Source organism: Microtus pennsylvanicus, chromosome 9 (genome assembly GCF_037038515.1).
Source record: "Microtus pennsylvanicus isolate mMicPen1 chromosome 9, mMicPen1.hap1, whole genome shotgun sequence".
NCBI classification, from domain to species: domain Eukaryota; kingdom Metazoa; phylum Chordata; class Mammalia; order Rodentia; family Cricetidae; genus Microtus; species Microtus pennsylvanicus.
The window spans coordinates 85,106,222-85,126,889 of NC_134587.1; the positions used below are offsets into that span (position 1 = coordinate 85,106,222).

The 20,668-nt window shown below is 43.6% G+C and overlaps 1 protein-coding gene across 2 annotated transcripts in view; it reads right to left on the minus strand.

The window, feature by feature from the left end:
- Positions 1-20,668, minus strand: part of Snx25 (sorting nexin 25) — a 103,979-nt gene that overhangs the window by 40,432 nt on the left and 42,879 nt on the right. The window lies entirely within an intron of this gene.

Genomic DNA, 20,668 nt, shown 5'->3' on the forward strand with positions numbered 1-20,668 from the left:
CTCACCAGGCCATTCTGACCAGCAGCGCAGGGCATCTGCTGCGAAAGTCTGGCACAGATATTTTCCTGAAGCCACCTTGCTGCTTATCATGCATTGGAGAGCCAAGAACAGCTTAGAACACAGGGGATATATGTGTGTGTGTGTGTGTGTGTGTGTGTGTGTGTGTGTGTGTGTGTGTGTGTGTGTGCCTAAGAGAACAACATTCAGAGAAAATACAGAACAGTTTCCGTGTTAGGTAACAGGTGCAAGCCTAGGGCTGTGGCTTTTTTGAGTGTATTTAATTGGGCTTTGTTTTGAGATAAGGCTTCACTATATATCCATGGGTCCTGGAACTCAGCGTGTAGACCAGGCTGGCCTCACTGGCCACTCTGTGTTGAGTGCTGGGACTAAAGGCCACATCTGGCTTAGAAATGAAGTTCTTAAAATTCACTCAGTGGCTAGCAGGAATTTCCTAACCAAACTGATCTGTCCTGAGGGTCTAATTTCCTCTATCATTTTGTTTAGAGGCTTTCCACAATAAAGCTATTTAGCATTAGTTCCTACTTTACGCACTAACTTTGTGCAAGTCTGGTAACGCAGATCCCAGCCCCTGGCAGCTAGGACAGAAGGATCTTCAGCTTTTCACCTCATGAAATTAAAGCTATTTGCAGGCTCCTCACACATCTGCATCTTCACTTCTTCAGCTACCCTGAAGTCCGACTCCCTCCATCGCAAAGGCGAGCTGTTATGAGCACTGACACCTGGTCACCTCTGGACTGTGGCAGCCACTGGCAGCCACCACAGTCTCATCAGGGAACAGACGGTGTTTAGAGAGGGGCAGCATAGCTGACAGGAGCAGCGCTCCACAGCCTTCTCAGAGAAGCCCGGACACAGTTCATCTCTGCCTTTTGTTTTCTTTTCTCAAGACAGGGTTTCTCTGTAGCTGTGCCTGTCCTGGAACTCACTCTGAAGACCAGGCTGGCTTTGAACTCAGAGAAATCTGCCTGCCTCTGCCTCCCACACTGCCTCATCTTTGCCTCTTTATTAATGTCCTGTGTGAAGCCAGGATGAAGTCGGACATAGAGACATCAGTCACCTCTGTCCTTCAAGAACCATAAGGACAAGGCACATGCTACAGATGCTACAGTGCTAATGGAGCTTAGGTCTCCAGTGACATTCCCACGCCATCAAATCAGTCCCACACAGGTTGTCTCGGGGTATGCTTCCTACACTAATGTGCAGGGAAGCAGACAAAATAAAGAAAAAAAGCTAATTATAAGTCATTGTGCGCACACACACACACACACACACACACACACACACACACGTCCCTTGTGTTCTATGTCATCCCAACTAAAGAGGGCTCTTTGAGAAATCCAAACATATAGGCACGATGGTGCACACTTTAATCCCAGCACTAGGGAGGCTGATCTCTGTGAGTTTGAGACCAGCCTGCTCTACGAAGACAGCTCCAGGACAGCCAGGACTACACTGTGAAACCCTGTCTCGAAGACCAAAAAAAAGAAAAAAGAAAAGAAAGAAAGGAGAGAGAGAGAAAAAAATGAGAGATCTAGAACTTCATACACATAGAGAATATCTCTAGGCTGATTATACATATTCAGGCTATTTTCAAAATTGAAGCCTTGCTAGGAACATTATGGATAATAGTTTTCTGGTAAAATTGCTGTCATTCTACCAAATTATGGCAAAGTACAAAAATGGCTCCTTACGTGACTTGTCCTGCAAGCTGCTAAATGGATGAGGAAACAGCTCACAAGAAGCCTCCACACTCCTGGACCTGCTGACACCTACCACTCTCCAGCCACGTCCTTCTCTATGTCTGGGGTTTAGCTTAGTACTAGAACACACTGACTTGTCTCTACACTCCAGAGTGTCTGCAAACACCTCCCGGTGTGCTGCAATCCAGATGTTTCAAATAGCTTCAGGGTCCACACTCACAGTGCTTCTGAAGTGTACCGTAAGGAAACAATTTTAACAGACTGGATCCCCCATCCACTTACCAAAACAAAACAAAACAAAACAAAACAAAAACCCTTAAACTGTCATATACATGTTTACTGTAGGGACTTTGGTAAGGAAGAGAACAAATCAAAAATGCTTTCAACAAGTTTGTGATCTCTTCTATGCTCTGGACACACAGGAATGGCAGATGCAACCTCTGCTTCAAGACATGCTGGGGCATGTCAGATTACAGGGAAAGCATCCAGCCAGTAGTATTTATAATTACACTCATACACACAGCAAGAAGCCTAAACATACATCAAAGAGGCCTGGCTACAGCCAATCATTTTAGGTGACAGTCAAAAGTGAAATACATATATACTGCAAATAAATGCTTAGAATTCTTAAAATGCAGGGGATGTGCGCATTTATAACCGCAGACATATGACCGCAGTGCAAATGGAGTGACTGAAGGGCAGCTATATTAAAATGAGTCAATTAGGAAACTTTCTAGACTGTTCCCGTCTTTCCGCTTTACTCTCTTCCTGACACCCTAAGCTTATGTGCCCACTTCTGCACTAGTGACACCATCCTCCTGAAACCAAGTCCATGAGCCAGCACCCTTCTCAAAGAGCCCCTGGATTGTCTTCTGCTATCTGTAAGCGACCTCCCATTCTTCCTTCTGCTGTCATCATAATTCTCCTCACCTGCGGTCTCTGCTTTGGTTCAATAGTGTGGCTGTCTCCGTTCTCTGCCGTTCTCTCCCATTCAAGCCCATCTGAGCACCTTTGTCAACCCCCTCCCCCAAGCAGGGCATGGGAGCGGTGGCGCAGGCCTTTAATCTCAGCACTGGGGAGGCAGAGGCAGGTGGGTCGTGAGTTTGAGACCAACCTGGTCTACAGAGTCCCAGGATAGCCAGGGCAACAGGAAGGAAGGAAGGAAGGAAGGAAGGAAGGAAGGAAGGAAGGAAGGAAGGAAGGAAGGAAGGAAGGAAGGAAGGAAGGAAGGCTCCCCCTCTAGTTCACTCCATCCCTTCCTCAAAGGAGTAACCACACCCTGCCTGCCATTCCCTCCAGGGCATCCATTCTCCACCAGCACCTTCTCTCTCAGTACAAAGACAGACCCCAGCCAGGTCAACTTCCATAGCATTCTCCAAACTGGTTTCTCTTGCTCTACTTCCTTCAAACAGGCAATCCCACTGAAAGATCTTCCTCATTCGAGCTAACATGCCTCGAGCCTTCCTTCAAGTCTTACTGTGTAACATGTAAATGTACATTAAACTCTGTCTTCTCCCAAATCCCAGCTCACTTCTGCCTGACAACAGGATCTGTTATTTACTATTTCACACTTCCTCCAAGAGTGCTATTAACAAACAAATGAAAATAGTGTGTCCAGTCATTGTGTGCCCAGTCACGGCAGTCTAAAAATTGAAGACACATTTTTGAGTCCAAGACAATATTGTGGCTTTGCCTATGAAAAGACAGGATATTTTTGCTTTCTATTTAATTATGAACCCCTTGAAGATAGGCCTATTTTTCTCCTCTTGGGCTCAGGTAGGTACTAAACATACAGCAGGGACTCAATGAATATTAATGAGCTAAACTAGCAAGACTTAATATCTCTAACATTTAATGGGCACACCTAATATTCTGAACAATTTGGTTTTTTTTTTTTATGTTCTCAGTGATTCATGCTTTGGAACAGATGAGTCAGGGATGGTACTGAAGAGATACACACCATCTGAGTAAAGAGTTAATGACACGGAACAGGAGCTAACATCCACACACTGAATGAAGCATAGGCTTCATTTACCCCCATATAGTCACCCCTCCACTGCAGAGGTGGACAGTGAAGCTCAGTGGATTAAGAAATCCAAACAAACAATTCATAATCCAAGAGAATTTAAACAACAATGAGGACCCAAGAGAGTTATACATGGATCTAACCTACATGGGAGGTAGAAAAGGACAAGATCTCCTGAGTAAATTGGGAGCATGGGAACCATGGGAGAGGGTTGAAGGGGAGAGGAGAAGAAGGAAGGGGAGCAGAGAAAAATGTAGAGCTCAGTAAAACCAATAAAAAAGAAAGAAAACTTTATTATCATATCAGGATTGTCAGCCTCAGTAAAAAGAATTTATCTTCTTTTAATCACAAAAAAAGAAATCCATACACAGTTCCACTGCTTGTAAGCACTACAACCAGATGACAACTGAGGATTGCCTGACTTACGCATCATGCTGCTAAGCGTTCTCCCGCTTTCCTAAAATTCAATATAGGTCTATGCTTATCTTGTCAAAGGCTTTCTGACGCTAGCCAGCACTCCCAGACTTTGCTGCCTTCCACATCCCTCTGGACAGTGTCTGCCTAGTCAGACCACCAGGCTCCCAGCACTCTCCAGCCCTGACTCCCAGCCTTGCTCTCCTGTTGCCCCTCCCCTTATCTGCTCAAATCCCCTCAGTCCTTAAACACTGAGGGCATGACCATTTCCCCGATACTAAGGATGTTTTCTTCTATGGGAGATTTAATGCTACAATTGTCTGGTTTTTAAACCCTCCTCACACTACTTCCAGCCTGAAGACCTGCCTTTTGCCTCGCTATTTATATCCACCTGGGATGGGTCTGCGAAGCTGGATTATTGTAAACAGCACAGGCGCTCAGATCTCCTGGAGCTATTCAAACACCAGCAGCCCAAGGACGTCTTCCTCCCAAGGAGAAAGGTTACACTGTGTGTCTGGTTCCAGAACTAAGAGAAAGTTGTAGACTTTGCCTTGATTGGACCTATATAGATTGTTGGTGTGTTTCCCCGAAATGACAGTATAAACCCAAGAATTAAGAAGAGCGGGCTGGTGAGATGCTGCAGGAGGTAAGAGACTTGCTGCAAAGCCACCAAGACTCCAAGCCTGACAACCTAATGATCTCTAGGCTCAAACGTGGTGGAGGGAGAGCCGACTCCCCTAAGTTGTCTGCTGATCTCCACAGATGCCCTGTGACATATGTGCATCATATACGCACAATAAATAAATGCAGTAAAAAAAATTTAAATTCCTTTAATAAAACAGAAGTACCATGACCCAAATATAACTGCTTCCCAACTCCAGCAATTATCATGCCTACAATCTCTCTTCTGTTATGAACAAGGTAAGGTCACACAAAGACATGTCACTTGCTCCTCTGAGAGGCCACCTTACCTCTCTTGCATTTTAATCACTAAATTTGGATAAGTAGACTTAGAACAGGTTGGTTATTTATGAGCTCTTCCCACTGAGCTGAAACACTTGAGAAGCAGTGAGCTCCAAAGCTTAGCCTACAGATTATCACACTTCTAACCTGTTCACAGCAGGCCTGGGGTCTTAAATGTCCACTTCAAAGTCACCTACATAGCAAACGCAACCTCGGCCAGTCTGTCACTCACTGTCTCTCTCTCTGTTTGTTTCAGTCCTCCATCTGTGTATGTAAGGCACATGCTTCATGCACTAAAGACTTTAAAAGAAGTACTATTTTTGAGTTTTCTGGGCATACACATGCTGGAATGTCTTAAGACAATAGAAGATGGAACAGACCTTAGCTTGTGGGAGATAATTTGGCAAATCAAATAGTTTGAAATACTATTTTATATTAAAACTACCAAGGATATAGCGAGGTGTAGTAGTGCACACCTTTAATCCCAGCACTTGGGAGGCAGAGGCAGGTGGATCTCTGTGAGTTTGAGGCCAGCCACTGTTATTTAGTGAGAACTTGTCTCAAAAAATAAGTAAGAAAATAATAAATAAAATTAGCAAGGATGGAGAATAGAATACTATACACAAACATTTAAGAAAAATCTAAACATTTTAAAAGAGATGTTATCAGAATTGCCAAAAACTAGGAATAGCATGCTGGAAGGATTCCAATTAAAACATATGAGAGAAAAATCCATGGCGACTTCAGCCAGCCAAACTGACGCTCTCTATCATATCCATGGCCTAACAGGGTTTACTGAGTGATTTAGAACAGGATCAGAATGCTTAATAATGTGAGCTTTGACATGCGACGTGATGTGTTCAAGCCCCACTTCTAAGACAGGCTATATCACTCTGGCAAAATTGTTGAAAGTATCTAAATAATTTAAAGTGTCTAAATTGCATTGGGAGTTCTGTCTTGTAGAGCTGTTGTTCAGGCTAAGTTGGATGATGGGTTATAACATTTGGAACAGTGCCTATCCCAGTTGAGAGTCCAGTAACTGTCAATCATTTCTGTTGGTCCTTACCACCATCGCTGACTCTTCAGATGTATACTACCTAGGGTGTGCACGCGTGCGTGAGAGACAGAGAGAGAGAGAGAGAGAGAGAGAGAGAGAGAGAGAGAGAGAGAGATTTTAATGTAGCCTTCCCTTTTCCTTAGTCCTAAGGTCCCTAGATTCTCTAACCCTGAGTTTCACAAAATTAAGTTTATACACTGAGATCTCTAACTACAATTGGCTGGAAAACCGTGGAGGGTCTGGGTGGGGAAGACGAAGTCCTGTGAAATTTAAATGAAGCATCATCTGATAGGCTCAACGGCTTTACAATGTAGGCAACTTTAGGGGAATCAGGGTCCCATTTCCTCTGGAACCAAAAATTTAAAAAAAGAAAGCAAACTAGCTATGGTCTGCTTTGTGCAGAAACCCTTTAGCTGAAGCTCTGCATCTCAATTATAAATGGAATGTGTTTCCGCCTGTAAAACTGACCTGGACCCTCAGTCAAAGTCAGGGTACGTCCTTCCTACTGACAACTCCAGTCAAGTTTCTGATAGTCTGAACTTTGAAATAAGTTCTTAGTGATTAAGGAAACTCAAAAAGTGGGGACCAAAAAACAAAAAAAACAAAACAAAACAAAAAAAAACAAAAAAAAAGCCGGGCGGTGGTGGCACACGCCTTTAATCCCAGCACTCGGGAGGCAGAGGCAGGCGGATCTCTGTGAGTTCGAGACCAGCCTGGTCTACAGAGCTAGTTCCAGGACAGGCTCCAAAACCACAGAGAAACCCTGTCTCGAAAAACCAAAAAAAAAAAAAAAAAAAAAAAAAAGTGGGGACCATAATGACATTTTACAGCTGCAGTGTCTACAGGGAGAAATACTGCTTCCTGTGACTTGGTAGCTGGCTCTAGGGTCTGTTACTCCAGCCTCATAAGTGGCCAGACAGACTTTATTTTCTCAATGTGAGCCAATCTTTACTCTCTCTAAAAGAACACATGTTCACTGAAGAAAACAAAAAATACGCAAGGCACAACATTCAGAGGTAACCTCAATTCACGTCTGGCCTAACTTTTTCCTACTCAGCATTTTTGGCTTTATGAGACTTTATAAGACATATTATCTTAGAGTTCTTTTATCAATTTATGGTTAATTTGGGGGCTAGAGAGATGGTGCACTGGTTATGAGTACTTAATGCTCATCCAGAAGACCTGAGTTTGGTTCCCAGCACCCATGTCTGACAGTTCACAGCCCCCTGTGACTCCAGCTCCAGGGGTCCAACATAGTGTTCTGATCAATGAGGATGTTTATACACATACATATGTGCACACAGATACACGCAAACATACATGAATAAAAATACAGTAAACCTTTAAGCTTCATATTCATGGGAGATGCCATGTTTAAATACTCCAATTCTGTGTCATTGGTAATATACAAGATAGATGTGCCAATTTCTCTAAAACTGAACTTTTATTGCTAAGTGTATTGGTTATTTACAACTTTTCTCTATTTTAAATAAAACTGCAAAAACAAAACAAAAAACACAACATTCATGGGGAAAAAATCTTTCCAAAAACTCATGGTGACTTTCTTAGGATAAACTATGCAAAGCAATCAGATAAAAAATAATGAACATTTTCATATTAAGATAGTATTACAGAAGGCTGAAGCCGCAGGCCAGGGACATTATTATGAACACAGGATATCACAGGCTGTATTTCCTGTGTATCTGGATACTGCCGAGAGTAACAGTCTGCAGCTCTTTGCACAAGGCAGCCGTCAGTGGGACTGGGCACAGGGTCAGAGGCGCAGGCTGAAGAGGACTGAAGCTGGACTTGGGAAAAGAGAGTTTCTACCAAGGGGGGTTTCTAGTTTGCAAAGGTGACTTCACAAAAGACAAAGACATGCTTACGCTTTCTTCACTCATGGCACACACAAAAAATGATAACAGAACAGAAATCTGGCAGCCATGCTAGGCCCTACCCAACCACCACGAGGGCGAGGAAAGGCACTCTGTGAGCCACAGTGGATAGGAACTCAGGACCAGAGCAACTCAATGAGGTGTCGTGACTTATGTCAACATGGATAGCATCCCCTTCTCCCTGCACAGACAGCAATACTCTGGAAACGCCCTTTTTATTAACGATTTTCACTGAAGAGGCTGAGGTATGGGGGCTGGCATGAGTTCAGGACGAGCTGGGATACACTGTAAGACCCTATCTTCTAAGTGTCAAAAAAATCCAGCTGCTTATGGTTGGCAGATGTTATGTCTATGCTTTTTAAAAAATATTTATTTATTATGTATACAGTATTCTCAGTACTCCGCCTGCAGGCCAGAAGAGGGCACCAGATCTCATTACAGATGGTCGTAAGCCACCATGTGGTGGCTGGGAATTGAACTCAGAACCTCTGGAAGAGCAGCCCGTGTTCTTAACCGCTGAGCCATCTCTCCAGCCCTATGTCTTATGTTTTTTATCACCATAAATAACTCAATGTTTCTACAGACTCATTTTCTAGTACCCAGAACCTATAGATACTATATGCTACAGAAATCACCAAAGCCATGTTGTCCCTGCCTGTGTCCTTTAGCTAACCTGAAGAAAGCCCACTGTTGGTATCTGTACAGATATAGGCTTCTCCTGATGCCCTAGGAGAAGGGCACTAGGTCTACTAGTCACTCCTGTCACTTACACACAATGCACACAGTATCATTGTCTTTAGTTTTATTCTCAATGCTTACATTATACTTTTCTGTTCAGAATGTTTACTGAACATTACTTCGCTACTGAGTTTTATGGTTTATTTTGGAAATTCTCTAATGACTTTATAATGCATTTTGAGTAAAGTTTACCTGAAGTGAGATATCATGTTTAACTTCATCTCATCAGTTAATCCTATTTAAGTCCTGATCTGAGAATTTTGCTGCTGTCTGCTCTTGACAATCACTAACTTTACTTTTAGGTCTTACTGGGAACCCAGCATGGGTTCCAAGGAGAGTGTCCTTAAAATGGAATCTCACTACCTGACCTCAAATTTGTCATTTTCGTTTTTGCTCCAGTCTCTCAGATACTGAAATGACAGGCCTGTGTCACCATGTTTGGCTTTCTATGATTTGTGAGCCCAAGTTCTTACTACTTTAGAAGCATAAATGATTACTGTAGGGTGACTTTGTAAAATAATTCTTTTTAATTATTTGCATGTATATGTGTTTGACTCTATGTGGTATGTGCACACGAGTGTAGGTACCCTAAGAGACCAGGGGTGTCGGAGCCCCTGGACCTAGAGCTACAGGCAGTTGTGAGCTACCCAACATCTGCTGGAAAGGAAACATGGGTCCTTTAGAAGAACAGCAAATGTTCTCTGACTGCTGAGCCACCTCCCCAGATCCTCGGTCACTGGTTCTCAACCTGTGGGAAGGGTCGCATGTCAGATATTTATATTATGATTCATAACAGTAGCAAAATTACGGTTATGAAGTAACAATGAAATAATGTTAATGTTGGGGGTTGGCACAACATGAGAAATTGTATTGAAGAGTCTCAGCATTAGAAAGGCTGAGAACCTCTGCCCTCAGCTGCTGTTTCAAGCTATGACACCTTATCTACCTCTAGTACTGTATTTCTGATTAGAACGGTGACTGGCCACCCCACAACAGAGCAAGCATCATCATCTCCTAACAATTTTATTCATCACACTAGTAACATCACCCATGAGATTACTTTGTCTATTATATTAGCATGGAAATACTACATTCATAAAAGACTACAATTACAATCTCTTCCCAACTCCATATTCAACGACAACATGTTGGTGACTTGAGAATGGCTGTGCCCGCAGCAGAAATTGGCAAATTCCCCAAAGCCAGCATTCTCAGCCCACATAAAACCAGCTGCTAATGTAACTAGAGTGCCACAACTCCATTTCTCCATTTGCTGCTGCGGGAACTCAATACTGCTTCCTTCTGGAAGGGAAAACCACTTGTCCCCACTCAGGCTGCTTCCTTCTGACTCTAAGAAGGTCTGCTCCAGTGTCTCTCAGTCCCCTGTGAAGTTCACTCCTCCCCCGTGAAGAAGGGGGTTTAACTTGGTCACAGTTGAAGAGGGACAGAGCACACGAAGCATGCCTTGGGTCTCACCTTCCTCTTGAGGGCTATGTTTCCTCTGAGGGCAGCTCGAGGAAGACACTGGGTCTGCCAGGGAGATGGGGAAGTTGGCAGAAGCAGGGATACGGGAGGCTGATTCTGGTCCAGCTCTTCTAGTCAGAAAATGACAAACTATTCCTGCGCCTCTGTGTTAGAGAGTATGCGGCTTACACATGGAAGGATGAGTTCTCAATCATCTACCAGTAATCGAACTGTAATTTAACCTCTGCCTCATTACATGACTCTGAAATGGTTCCGATCTCAGAATAAAGAAGGGTACTGTCAGCTGGGCAGTGGTGATGCACACCTTTAATCCCAGCACTCGGGAGGCAGAGACAAGTCGATCTCCGTAACTTCGAGGCCAGCCTGGTCTACAAAGTGAGTTCCAGGACAACCAAGGTTACACAGAGAAACCCTGTCTTGAAAAAGAAAAAAGAAGGGGGCTTATTACTGAGCCTCATCTAGCCCCCAAACTGGGTGCTACATGCACTTCAGTTAGTAACTACTAATTGGTGAGTGTTCACAACAAAAGCAAACTGGTTTGTATGTAGTCTTTGCCCTATAGGCTGTAATAACAGTAATGGCTCCAGCTATCAATCAGTGCTGTACACAAACTGTGGTGGGTGGTTAGTTACCCATGAGGTGGAGATCCCAAGCCACAGTGCAGCGCTGTGCACAAACTGTAGTGGGTGGTTACCCATGAGGTGGAGATCCCAATCCACAGTGCAGCGCTGTTCCAGACCTAAGCACAGAACGAATCCTCTCAGTTGCAGAAATAACGAACTTCCTTCCTTCACATTTCACGTTGCAATATTGACTTCTCTTTCCTCCTCACCCAAAATGAGCTTGCCCCTGTGCCCTCTGCTGCTGAAAACACCAACAGAAGGAATTCCACTCTCAAGCTAATGTGTTTCTACGTTATAGAAAACAAAAAGATTTTCAGAGCCTATTTTCCTACAAAATCCCACATCATCCTGTGGTTCCTTAAAACTAAGTTTATACTCATATGTTCTTTTCAGAAAATGTTTCCAGGAGTCACTATTGTATACTGATCTCTCATCCCCTGTCCACCCACTCTAGCTGTCTGCTTAGCAGTTTGTGCTGCTTACTGATTTTCTAACGCGCTCTAGGAGGTTGTCTTGAAGAATGCTCAATCTCTTCTTTTATGTCCTTTACAATGTAATCTTACTTTATTGCTCATAATTCACAATATGTTTTGAGCGTCATTGTTCAAAAACAGTTAAGTGTTCAAGTAATTTATGTTCTTCACAAAAGCATGCAATTTAAATAATTTCAATGTATTATCTTCCCGTACAAATGCCGAGCTGTGCTTAGAATCTGAAATAGCCTCCAAAGATTTCATCATCTAAAGTACTAGGTCTCCAGTTTGTGGCACTATTTTGAAGGTGGTGGAGCTTCTGAAGTGAGGACCTGGATGGCAGAATTAGGTCACCAGGAGTACATTTCTGAACTTTATCCACCCCTGGTACCAAATAGCACCCTCTGTTACCAGTCCACCAAAACGTAAACAGCTGTCACAGGCTCCAGCCACCATAAAGGGAGATACTCAAGACAACCGCGTGGCATCCCCGATACAATGAGCCAGTGATCTCTCCTCCCTTATGCTGTTTCTCTCAAGTGGTTTTGATCATAATGATGCAAACGTACCTAATACAGCACCAAAATAATTTTGAGACTTAAAAGAAAAAAAACACTCGATTGCAAATTCTGAGTGCTGAGGTTGCTCATCCAATACGCCCTTGCCCATTAGCCAAGAGGAAATAGCCCCTCAATGTCAGCGTAGGGGGTGGGGGGACATGACCATTTTCATAACCTTCCATCCCCATAATTTTAAACATTCTAAAGTGTTCTCCATACAAACTGATTTGACTTCGTCTTGCTTTTTAAATAAAGGGTCAGAAATAAATCTAGAACTTAAAGAACGTGGTGGTGATGAGCAGGCAGCCCACTGCTGTCTTAGTAACAGGTGAGGGTACCATTGGTGGCGCTCTTCACAGCAAAGACTCGCAGTGATCCCCAGGAGCCTGGGCCTTGGACCTGATGCTTTCTATCTTCCTGCTAGAAGTCACCCGACTTTAAATATGAAATTTAAAGTCAAGTAGTCCTGAGCTCAGGTCCCAGCTCTTCTTACTGACTATATGATCTTGGCTGAGTCACTTTACTTCCTTTAATAACTGAATGAGAATAATATTACCTAATTTACATGAATAACCAGGTAAGATTATGATTTATAAAGAACACAACACTGGGATTAATAAATAGCATGTTAGACACTGAACAATAGTAGATTAAAAAGTTTCCCCTTTATGAGAATTTGTTTGAAATAGCTTTAAGTTTGGCAAATGTCCAGTTCAGAAAACTTGCATCTTTCTAGTGCTAGCATGACAAACAGTTATTCTGTCTCACTAAACTATAAGCATAGAATACAGTAAACAATGCACAATTAATAAAAACTCAGGGAGAGAAACTGGAGTTCAACCTGAAGACCCAAAAAGCAAAGCAGCCAGCCACTGGCTCTTACCGCAACCTCAGTCCGAAATGGTGATCTGACCTCCAGAAATCTCAGAATGAGACTCTTGTCTGAGAGCTGTCTCTTCCTGTTTTATAATCCTCTCTAGGGCTGGGATTAAAGGCAGGCACCACCAGTTTCTATGGCAAAACTAGCGTGGCTACTGGGATTAAAGGTGTGTGTTACTACTGTCTGGTCTATAAGGCTGACCAGTGGGCTGTTTTACTCTTGATCTTCAAGCAAGCTTTATTTATTAAAACACAAGTGAAATGTCACTACACAGTAGCACAACTAGCTAATTGCTTATACCATATCTATTCTTTACCCCTTAGCAATAGAATCCTTCATTAAAAAAAAAACAAGTCTGTGGCTGTACAAAGTAGGATATTCTAGACAAACATAAATATACACAGAAATGCCATATAGTAGCTCCCAGAAATTTCGCTAACAAATACTAGTGCAAACACGTCAGTACCTTCTATCCTTGCCTTTGACTTGTCCCTGGAAGTAGGATGTAATGGACGTCATTCTAGACAATGAACTCTCTGTGAAGCCCTAAAGATAGCAAAGCACTGAGTTGGGAGGAGGCAAAGCACCATGGCCGTTGGAGCCCCTGCACTAATCCCAAATGCCTATTGTACAATCTTAAGAAGTAAATACTGTCATCGGTGACAACAGATTACCTTGGAAAACACTGTGCTAATAAAGTGAAATAAGGCAAACACAGACAAGTACTGCACGATGCTCCTTTCAAGGTGGAAGAGTAGGTCAGACTCAGGCTGGAAGATGACTCACTGAGTTAAATATTTGTTCACAAGCTTACGGACTGATTTTGGGTCCCCAGCACCCAAGTAGAAAGCCAGATGTGGCAGTATGCACCTATTATCCCAGAGCTAGAAAGTTCGACAAGGGAGGTTCCTGAAGGCCTGCTCACCAGTGAGTTCAGCCAACTGCTAAGCTTCGGGTTCAGTGAGAAACCCTGTCTCGGATAAGAGGAAGACACCCAACTCAAAGTCTGGCCTCCCTAACAAACACACACGTACACATAAAAGCAGAGAGCAAATCAACGCTCTAAGGGATGAGGATGCAAGGGGCCAGTTACATTAGGCAAGTAAGTTCTCGGGTGTTAAGGTAAATCACGTGACTACAGTCATTAACACTGTATTACCGGCTCAAAATTTGCTAAAAGACTCGGGTGGCGCACGCCTTTAATCCCAGCACTTGGGAGGCAGAGGCAGGCGGATCTCTGTGAGTTCGAGACCAGCCTGGTCTACAAGAGCTAGTTCCAGGACAGGCTCCAAAACCACAGAGAAACCCTGTCTCGAAAAACCAAAAAAAAAAAAAAAAAAAAAAAAACTCAACCCTATGTGTTCTCAGCACAGAAATACAATACAGCATGAAGTGATGGGTGTTGGTGAGCTTGCTGTGACAACTGTTTCATAATTTACCACACTAACCACAATGCATACCGTCCCATGCAGAAATGTTACTTGTTGAGTGAACCTTAAAGCTGGGAAGCAACGCTGAAGTTTGAGTAAGCCATCATCATTTGGTGGGGTTTCTTTGACTTCCAGCTGAATCTAATCCCAAGATGTAGTTAATTCAGCAACTCTCATTCAAGGGCAATATTCTGCATCCAGGAATCATTTGACAATGTCCACAGGCATTTTTAGTTGGTAAGGCTGCAGGGTAATACTGGCATCAAGTATCAGTTAGGTATGCTGCTGAGCGTTCTACAATACAGAATAAACCCCTCACCTTGATGAATTATCTAGCCTCAAAGGTAGAGTTTACCATGGCAGAGAGGCCCAAGGCTAATGATCAGTAATAAAGACACCATTGCTCCATCACAAAAAGTACGGTAAAAGGAAGAAGTGTCCAGACAATAGTGTGCTGATTAGTTTATGTCAGCTCGACACAAACCACAGTCATAAGGGAGAAGGGAGCCTCAGCTCAGAAAATGCCTCCATTTCTCAAGCTACAGGCAAACCTGTAAGGCATTTTCTTAATTAATGGTTGATAGGGGAGGGTGGTGCCATCCCTGGGCTGGTAATCCTGGGTTCTATAAGAAACCAGGCTGGGACTGGGCATTGGTGGCACACGCCTTTAATCTTAGCACTTGGGAGGCAGAGGCAGGTGGATCTCTGAGTTCGAGGCCAGCCTGGTTTACATGGCGAGTTCCAGGACAGACAGTACTACTCAGAGAAACCCTGTCTAAAATGGCAAAAACAAACAAAAAAAAAAAACCAGAAAAAAGAGAGAGAAACAACATCAAGCAAGCAAGGAGGGGCAAGCCAGTAAGCAGCACCCCTCCATGGCATCTGCATCAGCTTCTGCCTCCAGGTTCCTGCCTTGCTTGTCGTCCTGTTCGGACGTCCTCTGATGATGAACTGTGATATGGAAGTGTAAGCTGAAAAAACTCCTTCCTCCCCAAATTGGTTTGGTCATGGTGTTTCATCACAGCAGTATGACCCTATGATACATACACCCTTGACAGAGTCGTCATATACGCAATCTGTTTTCAACACATACCATGACATCTATCTAGACTTCAGACTGGCAGCATGGGGGAAACATGCTACGTAAGAAGAGATTGTCAATATGCATTGCAGTGGCTTGGGGAGAATTCTAAAATACCGATGGCCATTCCTCTCCACTGTGGGGTAAATATAAAACAGCCCCCAAAGACTCATGTGGTGGGAGGCTTGGACTCCAGCGGATGGCACTGTGGAGCGGTGACTGGGTTCTGAAGTACCAGAGCTTCACCACTGGGTTAATGATACAGTTACTAGGGAGTGCGACTTGGTGGGAGGAAGTAGGTCACCAGGGTCATGTTGCTGAAGGGTGTGTCTTGTGCCTGCCCCCACCTTCGACTATTTCCTGTCTGTCATGAGGTGAGAGTTTCATTCCACCATATGCTCCATGCCCTAATGTTCTGCTTCATCAGACTTTGCCGGAAGCAACAGAGCCAAAAGACCAGGGACTAAAACTGGAGCAAATCTTTCCTCCTTCAGTCTGCTCATTTCAGGTACTGCTTCTGACAATGACAAAAGCCTGACTCGCTAATACACTCACAAGACAAACTAGAGAAAAATCCTAGCAGAAAGTTCAGGTATTTGTATGTTTCTGTGGAGGAACAAATACATTTCATTCAAGTACATTCTACAATACATTGGAGAACTCCCAATACAGACAAGCCCTGGATGCTGCCCAGGGCCGCAATCTGTCCCTTCCTTTGCTAACGGCTCTGTGATGGCAGAACCTTTCACTCCTCCTTCACTGTGAACTTGGACTCTACTTCATCTACAAAATAAAAAAACATTCAGTTGTTTTGCTAGTATGGTCCTGACTGTGTGTGTCACTAGTGGCTGCACCTGCACTCTGAGCTCTGCTTCTCGCCACCGACACCAGCAGTGGGACTCCTATGCATCTGTTCTCTAGTGTCCTGCAGCTAAGATGCTATTCACATTTGATTCCTGTAGGCCAGCAGTACTGACCATTACTTCCAGAAAACCATTAAAAGTTCACAGTATTGTCCCAGCCTAACCATAGCACTGACACTTCAAATTCTTGGTCCTATAGAAGAAGAAAAGGAAGCAGCTATAAGGGCAGAAGGATATTCAAGAGTCGTTTTAGTAAAACTTGGATAAGTCTAGTATATAGTCCCTGACAGGGTTACAGGCTACAAGTCTATGCACAGGCAAAGATTGTCTCTAGCCCTAGAAATCCCATAGGACTATCCTAATAACACCATGAAAGCATCACAGAAAATAACCGCATTATCCCCAAACTATAAATACTTACTTCAAAGGGTTGGCTTCATCTTTTAAATGCATTCCAGCCTAAACGAATCAAGTGACTTTCTTTCCTTTAGAAAACACGCATCACCTCCCAAAGATGCAATATATAAAACTAAACGATTGCATCAGCTCCTTAGACTAAATAAAGCACACTCGCGGCCTGGGGCAGCAGAGCTTCAGCTTCCAGGAGTCATATGAAAACAGTGACCTGAGCACTAACAAAGCTAGACAGCAGAGTACTCTAATGGCACCAGAGAAACATCTAAAGAGTTCTGATTATAATCAAAGAAAGCAGCTCCATTAGGGTTTGCAGACTGATAAGTCTGAGCTCCATCGACTAGACAAGCAGCTAATGAAAAGTGAGTTGGACAGTCAGTAACAGGCAGCAGACCCGAGCCTTTATATCAAATAGTAATTGACCAAGTACAAAGATTATGTAGACAACGTCATCTATATCTTGAAGAGCGGTAATTGCTCTTACAGTCATCCTGGGGGTCCTTTGCAGATACTGCTGCACAAGGTCCAGAGAATAAAGGCTAGTCACAGCTCTGTCCCTAGGATATCCTCACAGGTAAAGGATGCTCCAGCGCATGTCAAACAGAACCACCTGAAATTCTATGCAACAAAGCCCAAAGAGCTGCCAAGAGAAGGTGCCCCGGGATGTGGGGCATTTTCACGGGTGTTCTAAAGGTGACTCTGAATGCATACAATATCATTAAGAAAAATGCCTGCTGTGGTATTTTCTCTCATGGGTCTTTGTCAAGCTTGCTGAAGGGATGAGAACACATCTGGATTATCATGCCCCCCACAGCTGACATTGCCAGATCCATATGACTTTTCAAAGAAAAAAAAACAGTTTTTTTAAAAATTAATTTATCATCCCAAATAGCTTTCTCTGTGACATTTTCATGCACTATTTTTATGTGTATTTGATGTATGTGCTCACATGTGTGGGAGCTTCATGTACATGTCTTCACATGGAGGACCCAGACTGATGCTATGTTCTTTCTCAATGCTCCCTATCTTATTACTAAGCTAGGGTCTCTCCCTAAACCCAAGGCTCATCATTTGAGATAGCCTGGCTAGCCTGCTTGCCCAACAATTCCCCATCTCTGCCCCCCACTTACTGCCAATGGGGAGTGCAAGGAAGCTGCCATAGCCATCCAGATTTTATGTGGGTGCTGGGGATTCAACCCCCAATTCTCACTGAGCTATTTCTCTAGTCCCTTCATGTATCATTATTCTATCTGCCCCCTTTCTCAACAATTTTATGTAAGAGGGATTTCAACTGTTCTATACTTGACCTTAGCCAAAAGGCTAAGAAGCAATAGAGAAATTCTGATTGTATTAAAAAAAGACAGGAACGAATTTTCCAAGATGTGTGTCTGGCACTGAAAGTTTCTAAAAGGGTAGATGGGTAGACGTCAAAAAGAAAAAAAAAAAAGTGCCATCCAACTAGACTTAGCCATTACTCCAACTTAATTAAACCTGAAAATGTATTTTGTGTCTAAAAGACTAACTGCTTAGGGGTGTGGCTATCTGATCATCAGAGCACCCCAAGTCCTCTTCCTACTAGAGACGGAGAGAACTCAAGTTCTCACTTACACTGTAAACAAAGCCTAAGAACACCAAGGAGATCAAGAAGTAGACACAGAAGACGATGGGCCTTGTGGCGTCTGTGCCCGTGGCTCCTCCTTGACAAGCACTCTCCAGGGCCACGTGGTGCAGGAAGAGGGAAGGAGGAGTGCGCAGCATTTACCTTACTCTGGACAGTCACGGACGCTGCTGCTGAAGAGTCACTGTAGGCTCAGTGTGGCTCAAAGGGCAGATACCCCAAACCCATCCACTGTCTGATGGGTGAGCAAGTAAGATGTGATCCCGTTCATCCACTGGCACTGTTCTAGCCAACAGTGTGGGTAGGAAAGGAGTGTGGCATGCTACAGCGCTGGTCAACCTTGACAGCACTGTGCTGAGTACAGCAGCCAGACACATGCTGCCCAGGGGCCTTCAGATGAATGCTCAGGCCAGGCAGAGAACGAAGAGTGAAAGCAGATTAGTGGCTGCCAAGAGTTGAAAGGAGGAGGGGAGCGGGAAGAGACACTTCTCTGGAGGACAGTAAAACTATCCTGGAATTAGAGGCATTAGTTGCGCAGTCTTGGAACACACTACGAGAACCACTGAACTGTACAGTTTAAAATGACGAGTTTTATGGCGTGTGAATTAAACCGCCATTTGTGGAAGAGGAAAAAAAAATCACCCTTCAGGCCAGCAGTTCTGCTGTCTGGGTCTCTCTACTGAGGAGTCCTGGTATGCCATCCTCCCATGCTGCCATCTTTATGAGATGAAGAGGACTTAAGTTCTCACACATATGAGGGAAGAAAGTAGAAAAGCAGAACTTGAATTTCCAGTGTAATCTTCGGCCAACTGAAGCCGTCTGCTGTGTTCTTACTACAGAAGACGCCATGGCTTTCTTGTTTAATGGCAGTTCTCCTAGGTGGCAAACTTTAAGCATCTGGCTAGCACATTTTAGGGATAAACTGTGGGACTGGAGAGAGGGCTCAGTGGTTAAAAGCACATGCAGTTCGTGCAAGGACCTGAGTTCAGCTGCTAGCGCCCATATGGTAGCTCACAACCATCTGTAACTCCAGTTCTAGGAGATCCAATGCCTTCTTCTGGCATCTGAGGGTACCAGGCACTCACATGGTGTGTATCTATGCAGGCAAAATGCTCATACACATAAATGCATCTAGAACATCTGTGTAGAAATACTGATCCTTACCACTGTTGATTTCATAGCAGAAATGGCAGGTGGTCCTATGGAACCAGCAGACAGCGCTGGAGACTCACCTCAGTGGGTAGAAGCACTTGCCACATGAAGCCAGGCAAGGCAATATGCATCTGCAACCTCAGCATTGCCAAAGCGGGGTGGAAGGTGGAGACACAGAAACTCCCTAGAAGCTTATAAGCCTAGGCTAGCCTGGCACACACAGGAACAAACAAGAAACCCTGCTTCAAACACTAGAAGGCAGGGCTGCCCTATGAAAAAAATCAGTTCTTGATCATTTAAAATGATTATTTCTGATTTTTAAAATCACTTTGAAAAGTTGTTACCACGCTTGACTATGTCACCAGATTGTTGTACCAGAATCCTTTTGTATACAAAATACAAGATTTATCTATAGGTCTAGAACAGCAGAGAACAGTGATGGCTTCACTTAATCTGCCACTTGGGACGCTAGACTGCTATCCTAAACTTGCCTGGCATTGCCAAACTGTCTATATCTGATTTTCTTCTGGAAAATCTTTACTAGAAGAAAACTGGTTAAGAATTCAGACTTTTACGTTTCTGGACATCAGGTATCATCATCTGCCCCTAAACAGTGTCTTTGGAGAAATGATAATTCCATAGAGGATGATCACACCACACACAGCACACAAGAAGTCAGTTAAAAATGTCAGATGGACAGACGGCGGTGGTGCACACCTTTGATCCCAGCACTCAGGAGGCAGACGCAGTCAGACCTCTGAGTTGGAGGACAGTCTGGGTCTGCAGAGTGAGTTCCAGGAGAGCCAGGACTACACATAAAAATCCTGACTCAAAAAAAAAAACCACCAAAAAGTCAGATGAATATACAAGTACAGGTTTGAACAGCTCTCCCAGACAGAGAAATAGCTCAGTGTAAATACAGGGCTTAGAAAGAAGAAGAACACAAGCGTGTGACTGCCAGGTTTCTTCTTTTTGTTTTATTGAGATGGAGTCTCGCTAGGTTGCCCTTCCCTACCTTAGTCTCCAGAGTGCTGGGATCCGAGTATGTGCTACCCCACCTGATTCTATGAGTTGTTTTTCAAAAGAAGCCATGAATCTAGAAGTGGGCAGAACCTGTAAATTTAGGGTAATAAGTGTGGCTAGAGTGTTAGACTTCTCAAGATGGAATTCGTTGATTAAGGCATAGATAATACGTAATATTATATATAAAATATGTGATACAATACTTTACCATTTGGCACATTTACTATTATGCATGAGAGGAGATGCATAAATAAG